The sequence below is a fragment of the Cavia porcellus genome, unplaced genomic scaffold, assembly GCF_034190915.1.
Source record: "Cavia porcellus strain 051 isolate PalLab524CR breed Dunkin Hartley unplaced genomic scaffold, mCavPor4.1 scaffold_32, whole genome shotgun sequence".
In the NCBI taxonomy this organism is placed as follows: domain Eukaryota; kingdom Metazoa; phylum Chordata; class Mammalia; order Rodentia; family Caviidae; genus Cavia; species Cavia porcellus.
The window spans coordinates 25,826,372-25,851,871 of NW_026947515.1; the positions used below are offsets into that span (position 1 = coordinate 25,826,372).

General features: G+C 40.9%; 2 protein-coding genes across 4 annotated transcripts in view; one reads left to right on the forward strand and one right to left on the reverse strand.

Annotated features, from left to right (window-relative positions):
* Positions 1-25,269, reverse strand: part of LOC106025050 (leucine-rich repeat-containing protein 37A3-like) — a 67,890-nt gene extending 42,621 nt beyond the window's left edge. The window contains exons 1-3 of the mRNA XM_063241810.1: positions 25,159-25,269; positions 24,656-24,758; positions 14,675-14,744 (exon numbers count right to left, since the gene is read on the reverse strand). The gene's annotated coding sequence lies outside the window, so the exon portion shown is untranslated. The remainder of the gene's footprint in view (positions 1-14,674; positions 14,745-24,655; positions 24,759-25,158) is intronic.
* The window catches only part of LOC106026489 (zinc transporter ZIP11-like), a 115,487-nt gene that overhangs the window by 89,644 nt on the left and 343 nt on the right, over positions 1-25,500 (forward strand). Inside the window, exons 10-11 of one of the 3 annotated variants that reach the window (XR_010045057.1) lie at positions 99-299; positions 3,514-25,305. The gene's annotated coding sequence lies outside the window, so the exon portion shown is untranslated. Of the gene's footprint in view, positions 1-98; positions 25,306-25,500 lie in introns of those variants that run through there. The other 2 variants (XR_010045069.1, XR_010045056.1) reach the window with 2 other exon arrangements.

The following is a 25,500-nucleotide window of genomic DNA, read 5'->3' on the forward strand; positions in this document are numbered from 1 at the left end:
ATTAGCTTTCCACGTCTTTAACAACAGAGATAAAATTCAAAAAGAGGAAAAACAAGCTCAAAAAATCAAGTTTGCTAAATATCAATCTGATCTCTTAGCAGTGGCACTTGGAGCTCCCAAGACAGGAAATCCTAAACAAGGTGTGGCTGCCCGAGCCCCGCATGGACTGTGCTTTAAATGCAGCAAACAAGGACACTGGGCAAAAGACTGCCCCAACCCTGGCATTCCTTTAGGGCCGTGTCCCTACTGCAACATTAAGGGCCACTGGAAGAGTGACTGTCCTAGCTGCCAGTGAGCAGGTAAACCATCCTCTAACTCCTTGCCCTCACAGGAGACTCCATCAATGCCAGATTCATCACTGACTGATCTGCTCGGACTTGCTGCTGAAGATTGATGGGACTAGGGGTTCACAGCCCCCACTCCAGTAACCTTGTCAGAGCCCTGAGTCTCACTGGAGGTCTCAGATAAAATAATATCTCTGCTGGTGGATAGGGGTGCGACTTATAGTGTACTTCCTGAGTTTTCAGGACCTTGTAGTAAGTCCTCAATCTCTGTTGTGGGCATTGGCGGCCAGCCTACCCAGCCTTTGCAAACTGGGCCTGTCCCATGCAGATTCCAGACTCTTTTCTTTACCCATAGCTTCCTAGTAATCCCAACATGTCCCACACCACTTTTAGGTAGAGACCTCCTTCAAAAGCTTAACTTCTCCTTTACTTTCTCCCTCCCCACAGCCCTAATCCTCCAAATAGCCTCACAATGCATTGCAAAGCCATTCCCTCCCCTTCCTTTTTCTCTGGTTGACCCCATAGTTTGGGACACCTCCAATCCCACCCTTGCTAGTCATGCCATGCCTGTTTTAATCCGTCTCGGGGATCCTTCAATTTTTCCTTGCATTCCCCAATACCCCATAGCTCCTCAACCTTTGCAGGGATTTAAACCCATAATTAAGCGCCTTTTAGACAATGGTTTTCTTAAACCTACCCACCTACCCCACAATACTCCCATTCTCCTGGTACTCAAGCCTGATGGGTCCTATAGCCTGGTACAGGACCTTAGGGTAATTAACAGTGCTGTTACCCCCACTCACCCAGTGGTGCCAAATCCCTATACCATGCTTTCTCATATCCTTCCCTCCACTACTCACTTTACAGTTATAGATCTTAAAGATGCCTTCTTTACCATCCCCCTACACCCTGATTGTCAGGACCTCTTTGCGTTTACATGGACTGACCCAGACACTTTCAGGTCTCAACAACTTACTTGGACAGTGCTCCCCCAAGGGTTCAGAGATAGTCCCCACTTCTTTAGTCAAGCTCTTGCTACTGACCTCACAGAACTTGATCTCAAACCTACTATATTCTTCAATACATAGATGACCTTCTGTTATGTTCTCCATCCCACATGTTAGCCATACACCGTTCAGTCTTCTTAATTTTCTTGCTAGTCATGGATACAGGGTCTCTCTGGCTAAAGCCCAGATAGCCTCCCCAAAAGTCAAATACCAAGGTCTTGCTCTCACCCTGACCACAGGTTCCATCACCACACATCGTAAGGCAATCTTCATGATCTCCAGGTGCCCACAACTAAACAACAGGTTACATGTTTCCTAGGTTTAGCAATTTCTTTCATCTCTGGATTCCTAACTTTGCAGCCATAGCTCAACCCTCTACAAGGCCGCTAAGGGTTCCTTATCAGAACCCCTGGACTCTACTAGGCCCATGCATGCCTCCTTTCATAAATTAAAAGAGGCTCTCCTAAAAGCTCCAGCTCTTACCCTTCCTGACACCACCCAACCTTTCACTCTATATACTACTTCTCAGGGCCACAACACTATAGGTGTACTAGGATACAAAAAGGGACCTTCTTTTCAAGCAGTAGCTTACTTCTCAAAACAGTTAGATAATGCAGTAAAAGGATGGGCTCCTTGTTTCTGAGCCCTTGCAGCTGCAGCCCTCTGACATAGCAAGCTAAGAAGTTTACATTAGGGCAATCTATTACAGTACACTCACCTCATCACCTACGTGAGCTTATCTCACATGAGGTGCTCTCTGCCCTGATGAGCCCTTCTCGCCTTCAATGGGTACAACAAACACAGGCAACAACAACAACAAAAAAGGCAGGATATAAATATGCAATAGTTAACCAGTCAAAAGTTATAGAGGCAAATCCACTGCCACCTGGCACCTCATCCCAGAGGGCACAACTTATTGCCCTTACAAGGGCTCTTACACTAGCAAAAGACAAAATCATAAATATATACACCAACTCAAAGTACACATTTAGCATTTTACACTCTCATGCCTCTATCTGGCAAGAACAGGGTTTTATTACCACTCAGGGAACCCCCATCATTAATGCTCCCCTTATCCTTAAACTTCTAGAGGCAGCCCAACTTCCAAAGCAGGCAGCAGTTATTCATTGTAGAGGACACCAAAACTCTACAGATCCTATTGCTCAAGGCAATGCCTTTGCAGATTCACAAGCCAAGTTAGAGCTGCACAAGGGCCCTGCCCTTCTCATCTTTTCCCGTTAGTCCGAAACAGTCTACCTCAGCCTAATTATTCACCAGAGCAGTTACAGCTACTTCATAAACCAGGTTACACACAAAACACTCAGGGATGGATTTTTCAGGGATCTAAACTTGTTCTCCCGCATCAACAGACCTCAGACATGATCACTGACTTACACAACTACTTTCATATAGGATCACAGGCCCTATACAAACTCTTAGCCCCAGTAGTCACACATCCTTGTCTAAAAGCTATCATTCTTAAGATTACTCACACTTGTGATCTCTGTGCCAAGACCTCTCCTCAGGGACGCATGGCACCCCCTTCCTTTCCTACCCAGCAGTTTCGAGGACACATCCCTGGTCAGGACTGGCAGATAGATTTTACACACATGCCCCGCCACAAAACTCTCAAATATCTTCTCAGTACCTTTTCAGGATGGATAGAAGCCTTTCCCACAAACAGGGAAACTGCTGATGTAGTTACCAAAGTCACATTACAAGAAATCATCCCAAGGTTTGGTCTACCTCAGAGTATTCAGTCAGATAATGGTCCCGCCTTTATTTCTCAGCGCACTCAACAGGTATCGTCGAGCTTACACATCACCTGGCACCTACACACCCCATACCATCCACAATCCTCAGGGAAAGTAGGAAAGGCAAAGACCTCATAAAGACACACCTTAAAAAGCTCACTTTAGAGCTACACCAACCTTGGCCTCAACTTTTGCCCTTAGCCTTAGCCAAGCTCAGGGCACTTCCCCAAGTTCCTACCTTCTTAAGTCCTTTTGAACTTATGTTTGGCAGGCCATTCTTACTCCACAATCTTCCTGCTCCCCAAAATCTCCCTCCGCTTTCTGACTATGTCCCAGTCCTCTCCTTCCTCCAACACCTGTTGTGACAACATGCTGATCTCTGCCTTCCACAACCCTCTGGAGAGACCAAACCAGATCCTCCCATATCCCCAGGAGATCTAATTTATCTCAAATGTTCTAAATCCACAGGACTACAACCAAGGTGGAGTGGCCCCTATCTGGTCTCCTTGACGACCCCAACAGCGGTCAAAGTTGCTGGACTCCCATCCTGGTTCCACACCACTCAAGCAGTGTCCTCCCAGCCCTAAGTCTAACCATCCTGAGTGGTCATCTCATCTTCTGTCACCCACCTGTCTCCATTTCACCAAGGCCTCACAGCCACAACTGTCAGGCTAAGTCATGTTTTGTTGTCCAATTTGGTGCCTAATTTTTTACATTCTATTAATTATCCTTTTTATAGCAGGACTCTTTTTTTGTTGTTGTTTTGTCTTTTTCCTTTTTATTGGTACCAGGGATTGAACTCACGACCGCCCTGCTTGCAAGGCAGGCAGGCGCTTATGCCGCTGAGCTAAATCCCCAGCCCTATAGCAGGACTCTTGACAGTCTTTCCTAAAGACTCCCACATCGTGCCTAAGATCTTCGTCATATTGTTCTATGTGACAACTATCTTAGTTCTCTCTACCCTCTGTTGTTTAGTCAAACATGACATCCCTACAGGCCTAGACTCTTACCTTCCTTATAGTGACACAGCCACAGCTATCCCCACCCCTCCTATCCTTTCCAACTCATCTCCTGGACCAGAGGCAAGTTCTGCCTACCTACACTTTGCTACCTTTTCAGATGGGAAAATAATCGCCTCTCATTACTTCACTCCTCCTAACCCCACACTTATTTTTCAGAATTGCACCTCACCGTGGTAATGATTTTACATATCTAAATCAAAGGCACCTTTCCTTCTACCTCTCCTGGGTCCTTGAATGTGATAGTGGCCTGCCTCCTCATAGCGCCTTGTCTCTTTGTTTTTCCAGTCTAATGTGCAGGCATTCACCAATGATACAGTTGTCCTGGCTGAAACACCTGGCACCAGCTTCTACATGGGCGTCTGTCTATATTTTATATAATAAATTTTGGGGCCTGTAGGTTGTTTTTTTGTAATCACTCTAATCACATAGACCTTTGTAACATATAGTATAATTATGATGGCACAAATGCCATGAGGGTCTATATATATTTTTGTTTGGGTATTTTTGTTTATATTTGGGAATATGTTTAGGGGGATTGTCTTTTTTTACTTTAGTTTTACTATTATTGTGAAATATATATATTATATCTACTCTCCAGTGTGTTTTATTACTAAAGTTTTTATCTCAATCAGAGTATCTTTTTATTAATGTATAATTTTTATTTGTTTTAGAAAAACATAAGGGTATTGAAGTAGACATTGTAGTGTAATTATATATAATAGAGACAGGTTGTATATGAGTGGAAGAAGGAAAACTTAAGACCCGGGTATTACTTATATAAACAGTAACATCATCGTTGTCACCCCATGATATAGGGTGCAACAAAGGAGGATTAGGTATAAATGTCCAATAATTATCCGCCCGCACAGGCGCTTGAAATGTATGTAAAACCCAAATAATGCTTAGCAATTGAGACAAAAACAGAAGGGTTTTATCTTTTGTCGCCGGAGGCCTTTTGGTCTGTTTTGTCCTTGAGGTCATAGTTGGTTGAAGCATCTTTTTGTGTAATTTTTTTATCTTGTTTTTGGGCATGTTGTACACAATGTTTTGGGGTCCACCTGGGTGTATTAGCATCTGTGGGAAAAACACAAACATATCTTCTTCTCCATATCAATACTGGGTCAGGGCCATGTAATAGATTAGTTAATGGGTCTTTTCAATAAACCATAGGTTTGGAGGGCAAATCAGGAGACCAATGTCTCTCAGCTGTAGATCTATTGGAAGCATCAAAAGTTAAAAAATTAAGAGCGTAAAGAGTGTGGTTAAGAAGGGTTTGGGGAGAATACTTATATCATCTCCCCCTTTTTAATTTTTTAATGTGTTTTTTAGTGAGAGATTAGCATGTTTAACAATTTTTTGTCTTTGAGGGTTATAAGGTAATCTAGTAACATGTTTAATATGGAAAGTCTGACAGAATTTGGCAAGGGGTTTACTAACATATGCTGGGCCATTATCAGTTTTACTGGATCGAGGAATGCCCAGGATAGAGAAACAATATAGTAGGTGTTGTATTACATGGGCGGCAGTTTCTCCAGTCATAGGTGAGACAAGCATGTAATGAGAAAAGGTGTCCATGGTGACGTGTAGGTATTTTAATGACCCAAAAAAAGGATAATGAGTGACATCCATCTGCCACATGTCATTTGGACAGAGTCTTCGAGGGTTGACTCTAAAATGAGGTACTGGAAGGAGTGGCGCACATGAGGGACAATTTTTAACAATTTTTTGTGCTTGTTGTCGTGTTATACCATATTGATAACGTAAGACCTTTGTAGCTTGGTGATGAAGAGCATGTGACTGTTGTGCTTGTGAAACAGCAGACAGTCTAATATGTGTGGCTCGATCTGTGATTGTATTTTTATGAGTTAAAGTGCCTGGAAGATTAGAATGACTGTGAATATGTCTTATAAAACAAGGTGCAGATGGAGAATGTAAAGATGATTGAATGAGACCAAATAACTATGTAACAAGGATATTGGCAGTGTTGGTAACAGGGATGCATTTTAAAACAGACAAGGCTTGTATTATATATTGGCTGTCTGAAAACAAAGGGAATATCAAAGAAAAGAATAAAAGCCTGATGAACAGCATAAAGTTTAGTCTCTTGAGCTGAAGCACTCTTCAATTGTCACACATAAGTTTGATTTGGGGGTATCAAAGTAGCTTATTTATTGGAGCTTTTATCTGAAAATAAAGTAATAGCACTAACAAGGGGTTTTGTGTGTATGATTTGAGGAAATAAAAAGGTAATTTTAGAGGCAAATTGAAGAATTTTATCCTTGGGATAATGATGTTGGATTTGACCGGTATAGGAAGCTAGAGATAGAGGAAAATAATCAGTCATATTAAGCAGCCATTTGAGCTGCTCAGATGTATAAGGGATTATAATAGAGTGAGGGTCTCTTTTTAAATGTATTATAGACAGGTTTTTTTTTTTGTATAATCTTTTTTGTAACCAAAGAGGTGTAAGGGGGGAGAGCCCTTTTTGGGGAATGTGAACCATGAATCTATGAGAGAGCTCTCTGTTGATATAATACACCTGTAGGAGAAAAGGACATGGGTATGATGATAAGGGACCAAGGATTGGAATAATCACAATAGTGAAGCTGCGCACTTTGAAGAGCTTTATTAACCAGTTTAAGAGCTTTGCGAGCTTTTGCTGTTATTTGGCGAGGTGAACTTGGGTTAGAATCTCTAGCTAATAAGGAAAACAATGGGTGGAGGTCTTGAGTAGTTAACTTTAGAGATGGCCGGATCTAATTAATTTTATCCAAGAGTTTTTGAAAATCATGTAGCGTATGTAAGTGAGAAGTATTAACAGACAATCGTTGAGGAGAAAAATGCCGTGAATATAAGTGAAAACCTAGATAAGAATAAGGAGGTGAAGTTTGGACTTTTGTAGGTACGATGACCAGCCCATTATTTGTTAAATCTTAGTGAAGAGAGGCATATATTTGTAAAAGCATCTCAGAATCTTGATGGGCTATTAAAATATCATCTATATAATGAATAATGGTGGCAGAGGCAAATTTGGATCTGGTATTGGCAATGGCTGTATGTATAAACTTTTGGCACAGGGTGGGGCTATTAGCCATATCTTGAGGTAATGTAGTCTATATCTTTTTATAGGTGAAGACAAATTATAGGAAGGAATATTAAAAGAAAATCTCTTGTAATCCTTGGGGTGGAGAGGGATAGTATGAAAACAATCTTTAAACTCAAAAACAATACGATGATGTGACAGGGGTATTGTCATAGGTGATGGAAGTCTAGGCTGAAGAGCTCCCATAGGAAACATAGTATTATTAACTTTTTTAAGGTCTTGTAATAATCTCTATTTTTAAAATTTTTTTTATCACAAATATAGGCGAATTTTAGGGGGAGGAAGAAGGTCAGACATGACCACAGACTAACTGTTTTTGTATTAACTGTCTGGTGGCTTGGAGCTTAGCCTCAGGCAGGGGCCACTGATCTATCTATACCGGTGTATCAGATTTTTAATTAATTTTATCAGCATGGATAGCAGGACAATCAGCGGCCGCTAAGAAAAACCCAACCCCTGTTTATCATTTTTTTGTGGGATGCATAAAGGGTCTTTGATACCCTGATTATTTTTTTTATGTCTGCAAATGGCAATTGGTCCATTTGCAACATCTGTTTGGTCACAGTGGGACTTGGACTTTGTAAGTATACTCTTAGTTGGCTTAGTATGTGTCGTCTCTATAAATTTAGGGGAAGATTAGGTAAAACATATGGTTGGAATTTTTTAGTATGTCTCTCTAAATCAGTCTAGGATAATATAGAAGAGGACTTAAAGGGAGCAGGAGCTTGTCCAATTTTTTGGAGAATGGCAGGGGCAGGATCTAATGGCCGGGATGAAGGCCAATCTTGTTGTCTTATAACAGAAACATCAGCCCTTGTATCTATTATTTTAAGAAAAGGGTTTTTTTTTGTATTTTTAGTAAGCACTCTGGCCTTTTATCTTGTATTTGTTGAATAAGAAAAGCATCAGAGGAGCCAAACCTTTGGGTGTCTCGTTTTTTTTTTTTAAGCATCTTTTGTTTTTTTTAATAAGGGGCAACAATAATAACTGTGCTATATGGGTATCTAGGAGTATATTGATGACTGTTGTATCAGTTTTAGCCATAACTTTAATTTTTTTTTATAATCTTGATCTATCAGTCTAGTAAATCTATTTTTTTTAATAATAATCCCCAATTGTTTGGAGGTAACGGGCCGTAAATACCGGTAGGTATCAATTGGACTCTTAGCTCTGGGGTTAATATGATGTGGGTGGAGGAACTGAGGTCTAATCTTGTGTTTTTTGGAGTTGTTTTGGAGAGGTCTGAAACCGATTGTTTTTGGGTTAATTGTCCCGAAGATTTGTTGTCGGGCCTGGGGCTGGCCCCTCTTGGAGTTTTTTTGTTGGGGGGGGGTAGTAGATTGTCTTTTTTTTAATCTCTTTTAGAATAACATTTATTAGCCCAGTGATCTTTTCTTTTTGTAGCGTGGACATAACCCTGGGGCTTTTGGCTTTTTATCAATTTTAACTTTATTGTTTGTATTATTATCAACTTTTGGGGGACCAGAGCATTGTTTAGCAATGTGTCCCTTTTTTTATAATTATAACAGCTTTTTGGAGTGCCATGGGTATATTTTTTGTGTTTGTTATGTTGTATTGTCAGACATTTTTGTAAGGTTTGCCCCTTTAGAGCAGCTGCCATAGACAGCCTTTGGATGTACCCTGTTTTTATGTCTGTATAGAGTCTGACATAGTTACTTAGGGTACCCCAACCCTTTTAGGGTCAAAGAGCTGTTTGACAGACTGTATTGGCATTTTTAAAAGCCAATTTTTTTATTAATATATTGCTGGTTTTTTGATCACTTATCAATCATCTAGCAGCCTGAAGGAGGCGAGAGACAAAATCTTGAAATGGCTCATCAGGGCCCTGTTTAATCTTGTTTAATTTTCTCTTTTGATCTAGACTGAGGTAACTTTTTTTAGGCAGCCAAAGCAGCCCATTTAATTAAATCATAAGCGTAGGCAGGATAATTTAATTGTGCACCTAAAGCCATAAAGGCCCCTTTTTTTTGAAGTTGGTCTAATGAAATTTTATTATTGATTGTATTATCATCTAAAGCATAGCCTGTAGTGGTCTCTTTATATTTTGACAGCCAAAGAAGATAATCACCACCAGTTAACACAGCCTTAGCTAACACTTTTTAATCTTGAGGTGGCAAGGCCTGACTCGCTATAGATTTAAGAATAGACATACTAAAAGGAGCAGTAGCCCCATATTGTGTAGTAGCCATTTTTAATTTGTTGATATTTTTAAAAGGAAAGCCTTTATGTTTATTATATGGTTGTCTCTGTGTTAACCCTTTTTATTACTGGATAAACCTGAAGTCTTTTCAGGTTTTTATCTTGTCTCTGTTTTTTGAAGTGCGCGCTGCAAGGGGGGGATGTTACCGCAGGCGCGATAGGGCGTGTGGGTACAGGCGGGGACAACAAGGGCAGTGGTCTACATCTTATTTGGGCAACGAGAGGCGTTTTAGAGGCCTCATGTTGATCAAATAAAGGTCTAGCCAAAGAAGAAGTATTATAACTTTTATGTTGTTGATCTCTTAACTTAGCCTTAGATAACCTTTGAATATATCAGACAATTTTTTAAATGTTTTAATCAAGTTTTTTAGGCTCTCTGTTGGTTTTTTATATTGTGGGTTTGCCTGATCTTGAAGCATGAAAGCTTCATGTTGATGTTTATATTGGGAGGCTTTATGTTTTAACTCTTTTTATTATTTTGGACCGAATTTTTTGTTTGAATCTGAATCAGCTTTTTTATCAGAGTATCAGACTTGTAAATTATCAGGCCTGTTGTTTATCTCATTAGTCGTGGGGTGGTCGGGCTGCTCGTAACAGGGCAGCTCAGAGAGTGGTGGCGGAGCAGAGGGCAGGGGTGGGTATAAGGAGGATGTCACATTTTTTTGTGGATTTGGTTTTTTTTATAAAACTTTTTTGAGTTTTTTTTTTAATTTACTAAACTCAGAGTCTCTTTTTAAACAGTCCTTAATTAGAGTCTAAATCAGAAACACATCTATAGGAACCTTTTTAGGACCACAAGCACAATAATAATCTTTAATCTTTTTTTATTGCCCTTTATGTCTCAACATTAACCGTTTTTTGTTTTGGAAACCAGGGGCAAACCTGATGCACAAAATCAACAAACCGATGAATTTGGAGTTTAGCTACGGGAATGCCCCTACTCTTTAACAAAGAGGAAATAACTTGTTTAAAAAGTTTCCGTTTTGAAGATGGGGAATTATCCATTTCTAATCTCTGTGTATATGTCACTCTCTGTTATTTTTGCTTTTACTAACCCGGGTCCTCGTAGCAGCGGTCTTTTTGAAACTCTCGATTTTTTTTTTTTTTTACTGGAAGAACGCTCTGAATGTTTGTGCTCAAGCCCCACGTTGGGCGCCAGGTGCCACGGCCAGCACGGGGAAGGAGTTAGGCAGGAGACTGAAGACGCAGGGAGACCGATTGCTCAGGAGGCAAAAGGCGATTTATTAAAGAACTCCAGAGTTTTTATAGTGTTTCAAAACAAAGAACAGTACAAGTCACTTTAGGACATTTTTCTGTGCGTGCAGCCAAGGTAAACATGTTTTTGGGCCGATGAGAAACTTTTTTGTTGTGCAGCCCAGAAGGTAAACATGTTCCTGGGCCCATGAGAAACTTTTTTGTTTATGTTATGAAGCTATTCCCAGGTTAATATTAGCATGATGCTTTGTCTAGAAGGCTGAGGTTACTGTAGGATAAGGAACTGGTTGAGGTCCAGCTTTAGTGTGTGGTTTTTCCACACCCATTCACTGCCGGACCTCTGGTTCCTGCTCCCAATAGGCATCAACCGTCATCCTGTCAACCCTCCTAAACCCAAAGCAGCTCCAAGGTTCCTGAGTGAAAGAGGGAAGGGTCGTCCAGTCACAGTAGACAGCTGGCAGTTGGACAGTAGACTGGGCTGAAGTCTGTGGAGAAGTAGGAGCTGGGACCATCCAGACTCAGTTCCACTGGAGGCCAAAAGCCAGTCTTAACCCTGGCTATGACAGGAAGAAACCGTCTGCTCTGTGACCAGTGGCCCAAGCAGGCAAGCAGCTCTGGCCAGCGAAGGGACACGTGAGTGGCATGGCCAAGATCAACCCTGCATCCCGCAGAAATCCTACTATAGACTTGGTGTGGTTGCTCAGTATAGATTCCAGCTCCGATGAGTGAACTAACACAGAACTGGAGCCACCAGAAGAATTTTGTTTTGAAGGTGGTGGTTTAGGTTTGGACTTTATCGCTAGGTTTGTTTTCTCTGTCCTGTCTTCATTCTTTCTCTCCTGTTCTCTTCTCTAGCTCCCAGAGTTTGGGTGGGTCATCCTTTGTCCTTCAGCCTTGCTTATAGTATATCTCTCTTCAGCTATTGCTCTGTCAGGGGCCCTATCTCTCTAAAGTTCCCTTCCCCACAGGGTAAAATCACTCCTTCAAGGGGAAACTCACTGTGTACAAGTCCCTGGTTTGTGTTGCATGCAGTTATTTAACTGTAGATCTTGCTCCCAGGGTTAGATAGCGAATTAGCAGTTACCACAGACTGATTTCTAGGCTGTGCTTGATGATGTTACAGCTAATTGTACTACTTTAGCCAGGATGCCATATTCATTGTAATAGTGGTTCACCTTGTATGATGATTGCGATGTTTTAAAATTTATTATCATTTTTTTTCAGTACTAGGGACTGAACTCACAGCCTCTTCCTTCCCAGCCAGGTACTTATGCCACTGAGCTAAATCCCCAGCATGATGATTATTCAGTGTCATAATCACTGTGATTATTCAGTGTCATAATCATTCCCACAGTCCAGAACTAAAGGACTGGGTATAAGCCATACAGATGGTAACTCACCATCCCTGATAAAGTGGAAAGGTAGGACCTTGGGACAGACACAAAGACCAACAGCCAGCTATACCTAGAAGGCATCTCAGAGGAATAGATGTTTCCGAGACAATCCCCAATACCAGCGATAAAGCTACCTAACAGAAGAAAATTACAAATTAAAATTTAAAAAATAGAAAATGACAAGACACAGAAGCAAAATGCAATCCCAGCCTTGCAGCCCACCCAGGACAAATCGAGGGGAAAATAAGACAAGAAAACAGGTCATTCACCCGAATCTTCTGTAGGTTGTTTCCAAGATTTGGCTTTTATAAACTGTTGCTATAAATATGGATAAACACGTGGAAATAAAATATCAACCTACTGAACAACCCATGTGTCACAGATTAAAGTGAAGAAGATATAGAGTATTCACAGTTGAATGATAATGACAATACACCATGCCAAACTTATGGGACACAATGAAAGCAGTCTTAAGATGGAAATTTATAGCAGTAAGTACCCATGTCAGGAAAACATACCAAGCACATACAAACAACTTAATGTTGAAACTTAAACTTCTAGAAAAACAACAGGCTTAAACCAAAAGCTCATATAAGGAAGGAAATTATAGAGATCACAGCACAAATTAACATACTAGATAAAAACAATACAAAGAATCAATGAATCAAAGAGTTGCTTCTTGGAAAGATTAAATAAAACTGACAAACTATTAGCCAATCTTATCAAAAAAAGGAAAAGACCCAAAGGAACAAAAATTGCAACAGACTGCAGAAATCCAGAAAACTATCTCTACCTGCTTTGCAAACTTGTATTCTAATAAATGGAAAATACAGAAGAAATGGACAGATTCCTACATACAGATGAATTGCCAAAGCTGAATCAAGAAGATATAAAAATCCTAAGTAACACAATATCCATAAATGAAATTAAAGATGTAGGTGCTGGGGATTCAGCTCAGCAGCATAAGCGCCTGCCCTGGAAGTGCTGTCATGAGTTTGATCCCTGGTACAGAAAAGAAAAGAAGGAAGAAAAGAAAGAAAGAAAAAAGAAAAGAAAAGAAAGAAAGAGAAAGGAAAGAAAAGAAAAGAAAGAAAAAGAACGGAGAGGCCAGAGGTGTCCAGGAATGCTTGTGCATAGCTATATTCCCAGCACTCAGGAGGCTGAGAAAGGAGGATCACGGAGAGTTCAAGGCCAGCCTGAGCTGCACAGTGAAATGAGAGAGAGAGAGAATGTTGAACAATTATGAAGTTGGAATGCCAACCACTGAAGTTTAGGAAACTATTAATGGCAAAGCCCAGCTAGAGCTGTAGCTCAATAGCAGAGCGCGTGGTTAACATGCACATGGCCCTGGGTTCCACCCCAGCACTGAATGAAAACCAGAAAGAAAGCAAAACCCAGTACAGGGCTGGGGATAGAGCTCAGTGCCATAGTACTTGTCTGGCAAGCACGAGGTCTCAAGTTTGATTCTTGGTACCAAAAACACCCAAAAAAGCCAAATATACAATGTTAGCTGCACTTTCCCACCATCCTTCTGTCTCCACGTGCCATCATCCTCTGTTCAGAAGGGAAAAGAAATGCTTTGCTGACCAGAGACAAGGTTTTATTCCTTATTTATTATGGAGTTTGGACCAAGAATCCAGTGAGGGAAGAAATCCTAGGAGTCATCTTCCCATTCTAATTAGAGTGTAACTAGTTATAGCTGAGAGAATTCATGAGTCTTTGTGACTAAAACACCAAAACTGAAAACTCAGATGATTATTTATCCAGCAGATCTTTGTCAGTGTTAGACACTGAAAGGCCACCAGGAAATTGAGGATGATCCCTGCCACCTCAAGTAGGTGCCTGTCTACCTAGAAAGAAAAGACTTCTGCCATGACAGTAACTGCAGAGCCACGTTACGCAGGTGCCAAACACTTAGCCATGCAAAAAAAAAAAACGGCAGCTCCTGGTACCTGGCTGCTGAATCGGTGGCCACTGGCTCCATCTTTCCCAGCAACAAGCAAGACAGAACAGAACATTTTAAGTGAGCAATAAAACTTGCAGACTCATTATTGTAGCATCTACCAGAATCTGTAGCTTGTACTTTTGATTCTTTCAATGATTATTTTCATTCTACATGTTTTTTGTTTGTTTTCCCCTCTGCCATGCCACTCTCCAGATGATTCTGTTGTGATAGTTTCTTTTCTTTCTTTCTTTGAGACAGGGTCTCGCTCCATAGTTCAGGTTGGCCATGAACTTACTATGTAGCCCAGTTTTACCCATGGCAACCCTTCTGCCTCAACCTCACAGGTGCTGAGACTATGGATCACTATATCTGGATTCTCAGGCAGGGATTTAGCTCAGTGGCATAAGCACCTGACTGGCAAGCTCGAAGTCATGAGTTCAATCCCCAGAACCAAATAAAATAAAATTCTTTAATGCCAATCTCTTTGTTGTAGATCAGTGATTCACAAGCCAACTCCACAAGTTACATCTACCACTTTCAACTGAAATGCGGCCTCTGATAAAACACATCATCTTGTTATACAAAGTGTGTCAGGAACAGGCAATCATGTGGCTCTCATAATTATACTGAATTTTAATCACCAGCATCAAAGAACCAGTAACGGACTTTCCAAAGAATCTTACTTTGGCCCCTGAGCACACAGCCCCACGCATGCACACACCACACTTACTTGCCATCTGGTGCATCTCCTCCATACGTGCTCTTATCACAGATCGGTAGTTCTTACTCCCTGAACCAATCTATGAAAAATGAGAACACATTCAGGTTAAATCTGGAGCATCTTGTGGTTCCAGAGAGTAAGAGAGAGCTCAATAAAGGTGAGAACTTGCTGAAGGAAGGGCAGCTCAACCTGAAGTCTGACATAATCCAAAGATGGAAAAACCTGAATGACACGATAAATATGCTATAATTCATGCTCTAAAATAAATACCGGAATCTAGGCTGCTGTAGATGAGATTTATTGATAATCACTAAAATGAATGGCTAACATTTAAGGAGAAACAGGACTTACATCAGCTCAAAGTTCCTTCCCTAAAGCACTCATTAGAGACAAAGAAAAATAGTTAACTTTTCAGTGAAGAAATGACATAAATCAAGTGATTGTCGTCAAGGTCACCCAAGAACAAATGGCCACTTTGGTGCTATCCTCACTAATACATGCTTGTCCAAGAATGAGAAACCTCTGACGAACACAAACTGACAGATGTTCCATGAGACAACGGATCAATATTCCTCAAAGTAGAAGGTCATGAAAAAGACTGAGGGAGGGAAAAGGCCACCTCAGAAGGGAAAACCAGCAAAACAGAACTCGTCTTCAGTTGAGCATACAGAGTCAGTGTCAATCTTTGCATCCTAGTTTTAATAATGACATAATACAATTATATAAGAGATTAAGATTAGGGAAACTGAGTAATAAAACAGAAACCATTTTTTTAAACTTTTCTGGAAATCTGGACAAAATAAGTAAATTAAATAAATATGAAACACAACTAGTTCAAGCCAGACAAGGTGGTACACGCCTGTAATCCCAGCACTCTGCGAAACTGAGGCAAGTAGATCAATCACAAATTTGAGCCCAGCTTGAACAACTTAGTGAGACCCTGTCTGCGGGTGAGTTAAGGTAGAAGCTAGCGGGGGAGTGGGGATGAGAAGAGACAAGAGACAAGAATGGCGACAAGACAGGATTCTGATCAAGTCTCGTTGATTCAAAGAAAGAGTAATGAACACATAGGGTATTGGGGGAAGAGGGAGTTGGGTTCTGAGACATCAGCAGGTGACCTATAAACAGTGACAAGACCAGGGGTTATGGGGTAATTCAAATCTCCCCTGCTTGGGTTCATAAGGCAGGCTGATTAGCATAATCCCCAAATGGGCCAAACAGGCTAGGCAAGGAGAGAAGCTTAACTACCAAACGGAAAGTTAACTCCTGGAGGAGGTTAAGGTGGCTGCTGCCTGCAGATATAAGGCGGCAGCCAATTACAGGGCTTCCCACACTGTCTCAACATAAAAAAATAAACAGAAGGGCTGGATCTGCATTCTTAGGGACAGGAATTTAGCTCACTGGTATAAGTGTCTGCCTGGAAAGTGCAAGGTTATCAGTTCAATTCCTGGTACCAAAAAAAAGGCTACAGATGAACCTCAGGTTGATGGCCCTGGTGCAACTTGGCCCTCCATACTAAAACAAAATCAAACCAGGGAAATGAAAGAATGAAGCAAAGGGGTTTTTTGGTAGCTGGTATTAAATTCAGAACCTCACTCTTTCCAAAGAGGTGCTGTACCACTGAGCTAAATCCCCAGCCTCAAAATGAAGCAAATTAACAAGAAAACAAAACAATCATTTTTCAATTTGGCTTTGGTGTTTTCCTGAGGCAGAGTCTCGCTACATTGTCTATGCTGGCCTTAAACTTTCTATGCTTAAACCGGGTATGGTGGCACACACCTTGGATCCCAAAACTCAGGAAGGCTGAGGGAAAATGATCACTGTGAGTTCAAGACCAGCCAGGGCTACCAAGTGAGCTCAAGGCCAGCCTGAACTGCACAGTGAGACTGTCTCAAAAAGACTGGGCAGGGCAGGCAGGCGGGGAACCTCTCTATCCTCTTGCCTCAGCCTCCCAAATCCTGGGGTTACAGGAGAGTACAGGAGAGTGCTTGGAGTACAGGTTTACACCATCACAGCCAGATGAGACATAGCTTTCCACTGCAAGAAAAACATTTCTTCTAGAAGGCAAGACTTAAAGCCCACTCAGTGACTTCATTTCAAAATGAGTAATAGGTTGATAGAATGAGGCACAGTGGCAGAGATTTTCCCAGCCAGCTCAGGTCACTGGTTCCATTCCCAGTTCCATAAAAACTATAAAGTCAAAGAGAATAGTAGTGCCCAGGCCTGGTAGCCCTCACACATAATCTCGACTGCTCACAGGACTAAGGCAGAAAGATCCCAAGTTCAAAGCCTGTCTGAGCAATTTAGCCAGACTGAGATTTTAAAAAGAACTAGTAAGTAGCTCTGGGTTCAATCCCTAGTACCAGGAAAAAAATAAGCAAAACAAAATTTTCTATTCAGTTTGCACCACTGGTGATCAAACGCAAGGGTAATCTCCCACTGAACTACAGCATAGTCTTTTTTGAGACATAGCTTTGCTAAAGTGCCCACAGGATGGGTTGGAACTTGATAATCCTATTTTAGCCTCTGGAGTTTCAGAAAGAAGTCGCCAAAGGTGACATGGTTTGGTTTTATTTGGAGAGAGGCTCTATAAGTCTCAGGTTGGCTTTGAATTCCAGGCAATCCTCCTGCCGCAGTCTCCAGATTGCTGGGATGACAGACATGTGACACCACATCCAGCCATAGCTTTTAAAATTCATTTTAATATTAATTTTCAAATCTCCTAATTGGACCATATTCACTGACTCTTGTGCTGACTTGCCCTTTTGAAAGGGTAAGTAAACTAAAAATATAAACTGATAAAGGGCCTGGGGACTTAGCTCAGTGGCACAAATCCTGAGAGCCATTCCCAGTACCATAAATAAATAAATAAACAAACAAACAAACTAGCCAACTCACTGAGCCTTTCTGGATTTTCCAGTCAATTCTCCTTCAATCTCTGAAGGCCCACAAAGATTCCATGTGATTCATTGAAGAGTTTCCTTAAAATTTTAGAATAAGCATCTACATCCTTCCGGATCATATAGACAAAGGGGCAGCCTGGTACCACCTCACATTTTTCTGAAACTACGCAGAAAAAAATACTGTGACATTTATCATCATCTCCCTCAAAAGAAAAGCCATTCAGAGCCAAATGCAAGCCTGTAATCCTAGCATTCCTAAAGTGGGCATGGTGGTTTACCCCTGTAATCCCAGTACTCGGGAGGCTGAAGCAGGAGGATCTCTTCGAGTTCAAGACCAGTCTAGGCTACAAGTGAGCTCAAGTCCAGCCTGAACTGCATAGAGACTCTGTCTCAAAAACACAAATCACAGCACTCCTAGGCTGAGGCATGGGCTGGGGATATAGCTCAGTGGCACATTTGCTTGCCTGGTAAACACAGGCCCTGAATGTGATCTGCAATATTAAAAAAAAAAAAAAATAGAAGACTGAGGCAAAAGGATTGCCTAAAATTTAAGGTTATTCTGGGCTACACAGTGAGTTCAAAGCCAGCCTGAACAACAGATGGTAGTGAGAACATATGTCAAACAAACAAAACAAACAAAACCTTTAGTTAGCTCAGTGGGTGTGAAGGCATGACCTACTATCAGCTACTCTGGGGGTGAGACAGGAGGGCAAAACATTAAAGGCCAGCATGGGCAATTTCATGACACCCTGTCCATATTGTCTCAAAATTAAAAGAGAAAAAAAAGCTGGGAATGTAGCTCAACAGTGGAGACACTGGGTACAATCCCCAGTATATTCAGACAGACAGACAGATGGTGCTTTAGCTCCCGGGCTACTAATTTCATTTATAAACACTAAAGTTTAAATCAAGTGTGGTAATGCACATCTAATACCAGTGCTCTGGAGGCTGAGGCAGGAGGACTACCTTGAGTTCTCGGCCAGACTGAACTACATAGTGAGAGCCTGTCTTAAAATCCCTAAAGTGTAATTTCCATTTATATAAACTAAAGTCAGGGGCAGAATGCTTGCCTACCCCAACATCAATCCACAAGGCCACTGCTGCAAGACCTGACATCCCCACTGCACACAAAGGGACATCTAAAGAGGAACTGATTACAATTTATCGATGACCTACACACCATGAATTTTACCTTTTAATGCTAGAGTTGAACCTAGAACTTGGTACATACAAAGCATGTGCTCCGTCACTGAGCTATATACCCACTTTGTATATATGATTTTTTTGGTACTCCAGATTGTATGCTGTATTTTTTTTCCCTTCTTTTTTAGGGGAGTACTGGGGATTGAACTCATGACCTCATGTGTGCCACGCAGGCATTTATGCCACTAAGCTAAATCCCCGGCCCTAAATGCTGTATTTCTTAATACAGAATTTCTCTTTTGCATGGCAAACTCATTGATCTTTCTTTTCTTTCACTGAAGGAACTGAGGGCCCACTGTGCACAATGTACTTAAAAAATATGAGTAAACCACAGCCTCCACCCTCAACACTGCTATAAAAATACTGAAGACAAGTCCCACACAAACTACAGTGCATCTAGTGAGAATGGACACGTGTCAAGGAGCAGTTTTGGAAAGCTTAAGTAAAACAGGTTTTATTCCTTTGATGAATCAACTTTTCTTAATTTTAAGCAGGTCATACTACAAAAAGTGTGGGCCTTATATACAATAAGAAATATACAATAGTATTCAATTTCCTTGCATGTAAAAGGCATCACATTTTTTTTTTATCTTTTTCCTTTTTATCAGTACCAGGAATGGAACTCATGACTGCCTGCTTTCAAGGCAGGCGCTTATGCCGCTGAGCTAAATCTCCAGCCCCTTGCATCACATTCTTACCTTCAGTCTTTGCCAAAACACTGAGGTAGGCACTATGTATGGCTTTGCTTTAAAAAGATAAATGAATGGGCTGGGGATTTAGCTGGGCATAAGCACCTGCCTGACAAATGGGAGGTCATAAATTCAATCCCCTGTACAAAAAAAAGAAAAAGTAAACAAACAAACAAACAAAAAAACCAAGCTATTAATTGCCCAAAGGCACCCTCTGCTCAAAGAGCTGTGACTCAAATGCAGCAGTCTACTCTCTGATGGGATTTTCATCGTACTAAACGAGAGAATATAAAGTAAAAATGGCCTTTATTCTAAGAACGTGGAGTGAAACTCCATGACCACTGGGGGCCTTGCTTTCTTGGCCAGAAACACGGTGTGAGGGGCAATCGGGTGGTGCAAATGGGTAAGTTGTATAGGGGCGGGGAAAGTGACCTCAAGGTAAACATCCCTTGGTCCTGCCTCCCATTGCCATAATATCTTATCTAGGGCAAAATTCTTACACTCTCTAGTCCCTTTTTGATATTTTATGCACTGATTCAAATACGTTGACTCATTATTATATGTGGAGTATCCTACTGGGAAATGAGCACAGAGCAATAAACAAGACTATTCCTAAAGCTCACCTTCAGATTCAAAACATTTGCTTTCTAACAAATACAGTAATATAATTACAGATTGTATATGGTATAAAAGAAATAGGTGATGTGACACAATCACTGGCAAAGACAACTTCCATTAGGGAGCTATAGAAAGGCTTCCTATCATTTCCTTCTGTTCACAAACTCAGGCTGGCCACACAGGCAAACCAGGACCCAGAGAGCAAAAGGTAGGAGAAGACAGACCACGGCGAGTGAAAATGAAGTGGCGAGGAAAATAAAGGTGGAAACAGACTTGTAAGTCACAGTGAGTTGATGAAGCCCCCAAGCTGGGGCTGAAAGAGGAGCTGTGGCTTCAGATAACACACCTTGACATTTTGGATAAGGACAGTATAAACACAGCCTCTGACTAGAGCAAGAGAATAGGGTTAGAAGACTTATCCAAACTGAGGGGCTGGCGTCCTCAAACTTTATTATGGGGATAAGCATAACCAGACAAAAGAAAGAGTAGTTTCTCTACAATAAGTCTCATTTGGTTAATTTCTGGCAAAACAACGTGTGTTTGCAAGATAAAGAACGACAGGAGAGAAATGAAAGAGACTACATTGGACTGCGTCACAAATTTTTAAAACTCACCATTCCTGAGGTGGTAGCAGGAATGGAGAGAGAAAGCTGTTACAGCCATTCTGAATGTGTTTGACACAGATTCAAAATGGGACCTCAAAGATAGCTGCAGACTCCAACGTGGAGTATGCCAATCCCACCACACTAAATATAACCGAACATGAAGACATTTATTCCACAAAATGCAATGATTCGGTGTTTTCCCTGCTGAACATCACCTATCCTTAATTAATATGGTTTCCTATTACTTTAAGACTTTACCACAGAAGTGCTGGCACATAACTCTCACTACAAAATGCATAGTGTGATTCCTGAAAATGGCGGCTGGCTAGGGGATCAAGCGAAGAGTCTCTCCGGAGAATTCACACTAGAAGCTAAAAAAAGACAACACGGAGAGGGCCAGACAAATCGATAGCGATTCTTATTAACCAAGACAGTATAGCTGGAGGATTTAAAGTCAAGCTGAGACCTTGAATGCTGATAACGGGAAGCTGCAAACCCCGCGCCTTTAAATCAACAAGCTGACCCGTGGACCCAGCAGGGAAAGATGAGTAGCTTTTGGGGACTGCAGGAAACTGAGACCCAGGCCGGGACTCCAAGTAGCAGCCAAGTCTGCACCGCTGCACCAGAGCGGATGTACAAAGCTCGGGCGTTTCAAATTTAAACGGTGCACAGATATCTGACCGGTCAGCGCTGTGCTGGGAGCGCACGCTGTGCACCGCCCCGCGCTGTCCCGGGAGTGCGGGAAAAGTGGGCAGCTTGGTGTGCGGTGGTCCAGGAATGAGGACTTGCACCAGACTCTGGTGAGTATCGGGAACCCCGCGGCTGCTGGGGTTGGCCAGAGAACAGCTGGCCCACCACCACGGGGAAATCAATAACACAGAGTCTGGTGCAGACATATTAGCCTGGCGGCAGAAACTGCAGCGTGGTGACATTACCAGGTCCCCCTGAGGGGAGGGTTGGTGGAAGACATCTTGAATCCTGGCAGAGCCTGGTTACTTGCTGGCTTCAGCTCCACACAGAGAACTTAGTGGGAGACATCTTATTTTTGGGCGGAGCTGCTATTCTGGTGCTGCTGTCACAGAGAGGTTTGGAAGAGAATGGCTGGGATTTGGGCAGAAACTTGTGCCATAGTGACATTACTCAGCTGCTTCTGGTACAAAGAGAATTGGCAGGAGCTACTGGGGCTAAACCAAGCCTCTGCTTGGGGCCCAATAAGCAGATACAAAATAACTACAACTCAGTGACTACCAGAAAGTACAGCCTAATTTATGAACTAACTGACACAGAGGCTAGAGACTAGCCTGTACCGCCCCTGCATCCCAGCCTACCCCAGATAACAGTAAATTGGGGAGGACAGCAAAAACTCAAGCCAGCATGCTTCTGAAAGGCCCTAAGCAATTCGGAGAGGGCCAGAGAACTCCAGGACAGTCTGAAAGAAACCAGAAACATGACAAGAGATAAAAAAAAAAAAAAAAATCTTCAGCTGCTCAACAGGAGAAAACAAGCCCAGGAGAACTAAACACTGAAGACAACAAGCACAGTAATCATCCTCTACTCGACACAGCATCAGCTGAAATTAAAAAGTACCTACATGATCTCATAGAGGAATTTAAAGCTGTACTCCTGATCCAAGTAAGGCAAGATATAAAGAGATTAATTAAAGAAATGACAAGCCCTGCCCAAGAGAACACAGATGGAAGAACTGAGGAAATCAGAAAAGAAAGAGAAGCATCTGAAGAAGAATTTAAGCATAACTTAGAATACATGAAACAGATCCAAAGAGAATATCAGGAAACTAAAAATTCCATTGAATATTGGCAAAATGCCTTGACAGAAACTAAAGACAGCCTTCTGAAACTTGAAGAGAGATTTAGGGCATATGAACGTGAAAGAAAAAGCCTCTTAAAAATAACAAGGAACCAGAAAGAAGCAATTCTAAAACTGGAAGATGACAAGAAGATACATAACCTAAGAATAAAGAATGTGAGTGAGGAAGCAGGAACATCCAAAAATGAAATACAAAAAATATTCACAGATATATTAAAGCAAAATTTCCCATGTATAGCAAAAAGAAATGATATCCAGATAAAAGAAGCATACAGAACGCCAGCTACCTACAACCAAAACAGATCTACGCCTAGACATATAATAATCGAGATCCCAGAAATCCACCAAAAAAACAGAATATTAAAAGCAGCCAGAGAAAAGATGCAGGTTACCTATAACGGAAAATCTATCAAAATAACAGCAGACTTATCAACGCAAACTCTTAAGTCAAGAAGGGAGTGGGGAGAAATATGCCAAGTCCTGAAGGAAAAAAATATGCAACCAAAGTTCATATATCCGTCAAAACTCTCTCTAAAAATTAATGAAGAAATAAGATACTTTCAAGACAAGGAGGAACTATGGGAGTTCGTGGCCACCAATCCAACCCTACAGAGAGCGCTGAAGGACATTACAGAGAAAGAGAGGAAGAGATATCAGGATTCCAGCTACAGTGGCAGAGAGGCCTCAGTGAATGGGGCAGACAATGGAATGAGGGAATAAGGTGGACAAATTATAGCAGAAAAGTGGAGTGGCAGACATGAGGCAGAGACGGTAAACTAGTCTTTAGTATAGACAGCTCTGAAACTATATTTAAAAAAAAAAAGCAGAGGTCATTGCTAATGCTGTATAACGATTTAAAAGACACAGTAGTCCTAGTGCCATATTTAGATTGAATTTAAATTGTTCTGGTCTGTCCACTCATGTCAGATTTGAAGACACAGGCCTCTAGAACCAAAAATAGCAGGTTATACCACGGTAACTATCCTTACTTTCCTATTGACTTAGACTGAAATCCTGTATTACTTACATTGTCTTACTATGACTGATCTTAATTGTATCTGAATCTGAATCAATTGGTTGGCCTTGAATGATTCTATTTGAAATTGGTATGCTTGTTAGAATCAACTCTAAAAGTAGAGGAAACTACTCTGAGCATGACAAGATGTAAAAGATATCCATACTGGTATGAATCAGTAACAGCTCTCAAATACTACAATGCAGTCAAAGTTAAGTTTTTATAAAAATAGGTGATAGTATGTTTAACTATAATAAGCCAGTGTTGTGGACAAATCTATTGAAAATAACAAGAAAAAACATAGTAGCTACGGAAGATCATTTATATTGTAGTCTTATATGTCTTATCCATTGCATGTTTTTCTAGGAAATTGTTTTGCTGTCTAGTTATGACTTGGTTTTCCCTATAATACAGAGAGGATAGATATATAGGTAGAAATTCATACAGGGTTTTTTTTTTTTTCTTAAATTATTTACGGGAACAGATTATATAATACAAGATGTAAGGAACAAATACTCTGAGGAAGAGGTGCTGAGAAACCCGAGGCTTATTTTGTAGCATTATAATATAAATTCTAGCAATCTATTGTTTGCTGATTAGAATGACATTAGTCTGGTTTCTTCAGTTCAACTTCAGCATATGCAGAGATGGGGACGGCTATCACAAAGAGAATGAGAGATGCGATGGTAGTTGCTATTGTCTTCCCTAATTTGGAACTTGAGGACCTAAAAAGACTTCATCATCCTGTAATGATTTGATTAGTTCTATAATATGCAATAAGTATATAAAGTGGGTGAAGATAGGGACAACTATTTGTAAGAAGCTAGAGATAGTTAGATAATGAAGATCTCCAGTGGACTTGCTTTGAAACCTGTATTTTTTTAAATTGTTTTTTATTTTTATTTTTTTAAATGTTCTGTTCTGTTTTGATATGGTTAATCTTACCCTCTTTGAGATGTAAAACAAATGTGTAGGACTGATAATCATATTACGGAGCTTTTGTTCGATCATAGAGTAGAATGGTCTGTAGGGTCACTTTTTTGAATGTCATTCTAAATACTTTAATTCTACAACCTGAACAGCTATTTCGAAGATGACAACTTGTAACTTATCAACCGGCAATTTCTTACCTTTTGTTTATCTGTAATTTTGTATTATTTCTAACCTTTTTTTTTTAATTTTTATCTCCATGTATTTTTTTTTCGTTTCCTTTTCTTTAAATAAAAAAAAAATCTAGAAAAAAAAAAAGACAAAATGCATAGTGTACAACATTGTTCTACTCAGATGGTACACGATTTTCAAAAGTAAACTATATTTCTCAGTCCTGGGCCCTCACAGGCCTCTAGAGATTAAAAAACATTAATCAAAAGGACTGGTACAGGCTTTAGCTTGTTGAGTAGCCCCAATACTATCTTTAGATCGGTAACTCTGCCGTGTGCAGTTTCCAAATGATACTGCCAGGGTCAAGGATCACAGCCCCTGTAAACACGAGACCTATATACTGCACTGGCTGAGACTACAATGACTCACCTACAGTGTTCTGACCTTCAGGATTTTAGTTTTAAATTTAATTTTCCCAAATCGTTATTTACTTGAAAATGTATGTTTTAACTTTTTTTTCATTTTTATTTACATTTTTAGACAATGCCGTGTTCAACTGTACTGCCATCCTTTGAAAAACCAAAACTTCACCAGCGTTTCATGTTCATGGGGTAATCTGGGTCTCAGGGCAACCTTGTGAAACATATAAGGAAAATTATCATCATCCCTTCTGTACAAGGTAATACTGAAACTCAAAAAGTAGGTTAAGTTTGACTAACTCAAGATCTCACAACTGGCAAGGGTAGCACATCCACCAAAATTGCTGACTCTAGAGTCACCTTCCTCTTCCCCAGGTCACTACCAATTGAATACCGATGTGTCCCTTTTCAACACACCTGCACTGGAGCTAAGAGCCCAACTACTACAGCCCGGC